Genomic DNA, 6,165 nt, shown 5'->3' on the forward strand with positions numbered 1-6,165 from the left:
CACTGACTTTTTTGACACACTCTAGAAAATTCAATATTTGAGGTTTATGTTTTGGTCTAATGGTGTGGACCATCATACTTATGTTCGATAGCATCCATTGGATGAACCTTTCCTAGGGTCAGTGGAAATTCAAACACCATGTTACCATTGTACACCTTTGGTATTTCCGACACTTGTTTGATTTCCACTATCTTTGAAAGAAGCTTCACTAAAGTGCTAGGCTTTGTCGTTGCATTAAAAAATGACAAAATACTATTTGTACTTCTTACCTCGATAGAGTTTTGCAATGCTTGCTCTCCAAAGAGTTGTTCCTTTCTTGGACTAGTAAAGTCTATGTAGGGAACATCCACCAATGGAGCAGCCATGCCTCTAGAACTTGAGACTATGTCATCTTCGACTAGCACCACAAACTTTGTATAAAGAGATTTTTGTCCACAACATAAAACTCCTCTCCCAAGTAATTGCTTGTTCTCTCCATTGGCACTGTCAACTCTTCACTCCCAACTAAGACAATTGCATGCAAAGCAAAAAAAGTTTGTGGTGCAACATGCTCCTGTAGATATTTAACCCCAAAGATAATCTTCCCATTGGTAAAGGGAAAAGCCCTTTCAAAATAAGGGAAGACTATAGTGCATGACATGATAGTAGAGGAGAAAAGATAATCAGGAGATTAAAAAGATGAGAGTGAAAGTGTTTAGTTGTGATTAGAGGATTTAAGAGCATTTTATATTGATCTTAGTAGTTACTAGTAATATCTAATAACTTTTGAAATCCATATAAAAATTAATTTTTTAAAAACTGCATTGCCCTCTCTTGTCCTCTCTCTCTCTCTCTCTCTCTTCTCTCTCTCTCTCTCTCTCTCTCTCTCTCTCTCTCTCTCTCTCCGTGTGAACTGCCCCCCCTCCCCCCCCCCCCCCCCCCCCTCTCTCTCTCTCTCTCTCTCTCTCTCTCTCTCTCTCTCTCTCTCTCTCTCTCTCTCTCTCTCTCTCTCTCTCTCTCTCTCTCTCTCTCTCTCTCTCTCTCTCTCTCTCTCATCGACCTTCCTAGTGCAAGGGGCAATCCTTCTCCCAAGAAACCCCAAAGATCGTCAAGGCTCATTTGTGGCCCGGCTCATTTGCATTTCACCAGCCTCGGCTCGCAACCATTGCTATGTCTCTTCAATCCGACACGTCGCCTTTGTGCCTCATTAATCCATCTCGTGGCCTTTGTGCTCTATCAAACCAACACAAAGTCAACATTAACCTAATATATGGGAGAACCTTCCCACAAGGGAAAGCAGAGCCTAGAGAGAGAGCGGACTTCTCCAAGCTAGGCCTCAAGGGAGAGGGAACTTCTCCAAGGTGCGATGCAACGTGGGGGCTCTCTCTCCCCCATTAATAGAACACATCTTTTTGTGCCCACCGTGTGGGTGGACCCGATAGACTGTCTTCACTCTCAAATCCGAGAGCTCAAGGACGAGAACGTAGAGCTCAGGGCGGCACATCTTGTAGCCCTTGAGAGATGTTTCTCCTCCTTGGAGTCTCAAAAGCAAGATGATAGCAAGCACCTTCTTGCAAAAGCAAAGGAGGTCGAGCACACCCTCACCACAAGCATGGTCAACCTCACCACCCAAGTTCAACAAGCAACCATTGTGGTCTCCTCCAAAGTAGAAGAGTGCATGCAAGAACGTCGCCGACGAGAAGGACTAACATTATCTGTTCAAATTGGCGGCTTGCCCTCTACTTGGTGGGGAGAGGGTGATGACTACATCTCAACACTAACAAAGCTCAACCAAGACATCCACCCAACCGAGTTCAACCCTAACACAATTGAGAAAGTTCACCATGACAACCACACCAACCAGGGTATCTTTGTCTTCAAGACTAAAGAGGCACATATAGCACTTCTACAACAAGCAAGACTTCTCAAGGGCACCAAAGTATGGATATGCAAAGCCTTGAGCCCCGCCCAACTCAAAGTCAAGAAACAAGAACTTCAAAAAGTTTGAGAAGCACGAGCAGCCGACAAATGGGCCATCTATTGAGGCGACAAGGCCATCATCGAGGAATTTTGGGCCCCAAAAACTCCCAAGCCACATTCCCCTTCTCTCCCCACCTAAGTGACATCTACCACAATTTTGTTGTATCCACGTTAGACATGATTCTCCATGTATCCCTCTAGTAAGAGGCCCAACCATGTATGTTTTCTTGGTCCCAAAGGTCATATTTGACCTTCGAGGATGATAATGAAATCTATCTCTCTCTCTCTCTCTCTCTCTCTCTCTCTCTCTCTCTGAACCGTCCCCCATCCCCCTCTTCTTCTTCTCCCCCCCGTGTGAACCCCCCCCCCCCCCCCCCCCTCTCTCTCTCTCTCTCTCTCTCTCTCTCTCTCTCTCTCTCTCTCTCTCTCTCTCTCTCTCTCTCCCTTTCCCGTGCCCCCCCCCCCCCCCCCCCCCCCCTTCTCTCTCTCTCTCTCTCTCTCTCTCCGCCATGTGAACCGCCCCGATCCCTCCCTCTCTCTTTCTTGCGTGGACTCCCCCCCCCCCCCCCTCTCTCTCTCTCTCTCTCTCTCTCTCTCTCTTCCTAGCCCCGTGGGAACCGACTCTATGCGGGCCGATCCTCACGGGGCTGAGAGAGAGAGAGAGAGAGAGAGAGAGAGAGAGAGAGAGAGGATAGGGGTTGGGGCCGGCAGGGTGCATGGGACAGGGGGCGGCGACGAGGGGCAGTGACCCAAGGGGGTGCAGGACGTAAGGGACAGGGGGCGCCGTAGTCCACATGGACTGCCACGAGGAGGTTGTCTCGCCATCCCCATCGTTGTCCCTTCGCTCACCTGTCGCTGCCTCCTGTCACCGCCCCCTATCCCCAGCACACTGCATCCCCTGTCATCACTGCCCCTCGTCCCGCCCCTTGCCACCGCACCCCATTCCCCCCTCTGTGTTGCTCCTTGCCGCACCACTACCCCTTCCTCGCCCCCTTGCCCAGCCGCCCCTTGCCTCCTGCGTGCCTCCCCTTCTTCTAATGGGCCTCGTCGTTTGCCTGTGCCCTGCCCCTTGTCACCGTGTCCCATCCCTTCCCCGTCGTGCCCCCTCTCCCCCTTTTTGGACCCCCCTCTCTCCCGCCCCCCTTTTTTTGGACCCCCTTCCCCCCCTTTTCACTTGCCTATAAAAGCTTACTCTAACTTTGTTATTTTTACTCACACTTCAACTCTTCCTTAATCGTTGGTGATCTCTATCTCTTTGAAAATATTTTTTTTTCCCCATTGCTTTCACACCTTTCCAAACCTTCTCCTCCCAGTGTCTTTTATTTCATTTCTCTCTTTTTTCCCATTGCTTTCATACCTTTCCAAACCTTCTCCTCCGACTCTCTTTTATTTCATTTCTCTTAAACCTTGTTCCCACTTGTTCTTCTCCCACTCTCTTTTATTTCATTTTTCTTAAATCTTCTTCCCACCTTCAAACCTCTCATATTACTTTCACCTTTCATCATTTCTTTGAAAGCCATAAAAACCCTAATTAACAAACAAGATGCCAATTTTAACAAGAAAATAGTTTAAAGACGTGGACCGCTAAGAAGAAATGACGATTCAAATCACCCAAAAAGAAATTCCTTTACACACCACTCAAGAGAGCGGTTCCGTGGTTGGAGCATCCATTTTGACGATGATGCAAGTGCCTCTTTCGACGGGAGTAGTCACACCAATGACAATCCTTGTGAAAAACACAGATAATGATCCTCTTACTGATTTCTTTAGATCCGTGGGGGTTGATAGCCACATCTCATTGGGTTAGATTGATGCACATGTTGTGCCATACAATCACTTGTTGCTTCACATCCCCCTTTGCCGTCTTTTGGCCAACCTGGCCATTAGAACGAATGATTATTGTGTGGTAGAACTAACAATCTCTATAGCCGAAAGAGGTTACCAACCCTCGATGGCTCGCTTCATTGTATCCAAAGCTTTTCTCAAACAAGATCCTATACCATTCGATAGGCGTGGAACTTACGGGAGAATGTTAGTGATGTCGGACACAATTGATGACCAAATTAGAGACATTCCCAAGCTCTTTCACATGGAGGAGAAAATGTTCATTGTATGGGACAACAACCACCGGATCCATGCGTGGAAAGATTGGGCATTGCGGGAGTGGTAGTGCAACCCCCACAAGGTTTGCGGCCAGGGAGAATTTAAATTTTGACTTGTATTGATTACTCCATATTAACTTATTTTTAGGCAATGACACACCTGAACTTACTGGTTGGTCAATTTGATATGTGTTTGCTCTATGTTTTTTAACTTTTGTAACTATGTCTAATGTTTGAAGGCAAGTCAATCGATGGTGGTTAATCTTTTAGTGATTTTTTGTTCTTTGTAATATTTTAAGTAAAAATAATGAGAAGGACATGGTGTGAATGACCTTTGAAGTAAAGATACTTGCATTTTTTCAATAAATAGCCAAAAGAACACTAGTTTCATTCATTCATTCATGCGCGAGTCATGCTAATTAAGTATCTATTTTCTAAAGTTATTCCTTGAGTTTTTTCTCATTCACATATTTACCATGCCTAGGGAAAATTGTGGACAATGCGATCATCGTGGTCAACCCCCTCCCCGTGTTGATCCCAACAACAATGTGCAGGCCAATTATATTCTCAATAGTGTATATGCTATGAATGCAGTATGCACAGCACATAGTGCACACAACTACACGGACTCTCTGTGTGTAGTCAACAAGGCCACAAGCTCTATATTCAACGCCATGCAACCCCTTGGTTTTAATGCACATCCAACCGAAGGGGATATCGATCAAGTTGCCACACTAGACAACAATGCAAATATGATTTGGAGGGAACATGGTTTTTGCACCCCATAGGAGTTGCATCCTTCGGACGACATATGGAGGCTTGGATAGAAGTGTGCATGGCATACATTGTTATGCAAGGAATAGCCAATGGAGCCAAAAACAGTAATAACAATGACAACAACAACAATAATAATAACAACAACTAGATCTCACCTTTCCTCGCTAATGTTGGAGAAATAAGGCCTTGACACCATATTAGCATATTGTACTGGTTTTTTTTCCATATCTATCTTATTGTAGTTGTTGTTTTAAATGTGTACTTTAAACCCTTTTAATAACAGTTTTTGGTGTTTTTATTGTAGTCTTTAAATATTGTTCAAAATCAAATTTCATTATTATGGAGTGTGAACCGTTGAAATTGATTTGTTGCATGTGTACGAGTGCTCACAAGCGTGAAAAAATAGAAGGAAACTTATTACGTTGGTGGTTAATCTTTTTGCCCAACATATTTCACAAAATTTGAGAAGACAAGTCACATGTATGAGTGAGAGGATAGTGAGAGAGAGATTTATAAATTATGAATGTTTGTTAGATAGATAGATAGAGAGAGAGAGAGAGAGAGAGAGAGAGAGAGAGAGAGAGAGAGAGAGATGATGATGATGGAGAAGAAGAAGCTTGGGTGGTATATAGATAGAACTATTTACCACTTTTTTTTAACACACATACAACCATCATCAAAGCACACACATACCTGAGAGAGAGAGAGAGAGAGAGAGAGAGAGAGAGAGAGAGAGAGAGAATAAATTTGAGAAGGGAGAAAGAATATTCTTGGAATTTGCTCACCGGATTTTAAAAAAGTGCTCGCCAAAAAATTACGTCCATTAAGTACTTGTCTAGAATCATTTCCCAAAGTTTAGATTGTAATCTAAGGGAATTGCAATAGGCTACAATCATCTATATTATACTTTTCTAGCCTGTCCAAACCATATGGCCTTTGTGATAGCCATATACCCTCTTGTGTGTGCAAATACTATCAATGCCCAAAAACTAAAACAAATCTCACAAGTCTTTTGTCTCAAATTCTTGCATAACACCCTCTATATCAGCCACATCATCATCACAACTCTTGCATTATTCTTTTGCACATACAAAGAATGATCCACAGGATCCTTTGCACATACAAAGCATGACCTGTATAAGAAATCCAAAAGCACAAAGGGATGAAGAATGCCACAATCCTCTCATACCAAGCACATGCACATAAGCAATACAACCAAACACTTTGAAATCTGATTTATCAGTTTTTTCAGCACTGAACTTCTTTTCAAGTGTCATATCATGTATTGTTGCAGTAGGGTCCTATTCATAATGTAAACACCTTTAGA

The 6,165-nt window shown here is 44.0% G+C and overlaps 1 pseudogene; it reads left to right on the plus strand.

The window, feature by feature from the left end:
• Window positions 1-1,345: 1,345 nt before the first annotated feature.
• LOC147466157 (uncharacterized) lies at window positions 1,346-2,102 on the plus strand (annotated as a pseudogene).
• Window positions 2,103-6,165: the final 4,063 nt, after the last annotated feature.

Source organism: Adiantum capillus-veneris, chromosome 1, assembly GCF_014529385.1.
Source record: "Adiantum capillus-veneris isolate H3 chromosome 1, ASM1452938v2, whole genome shotgun sequence".
Lineage (NCBI taxonomy): Eukaryota > Viridiplantae > Streptophyta > Polypodiopsida > Polypodiales > Pteridaceae > Adiantum > Adiantum capillus-veneris.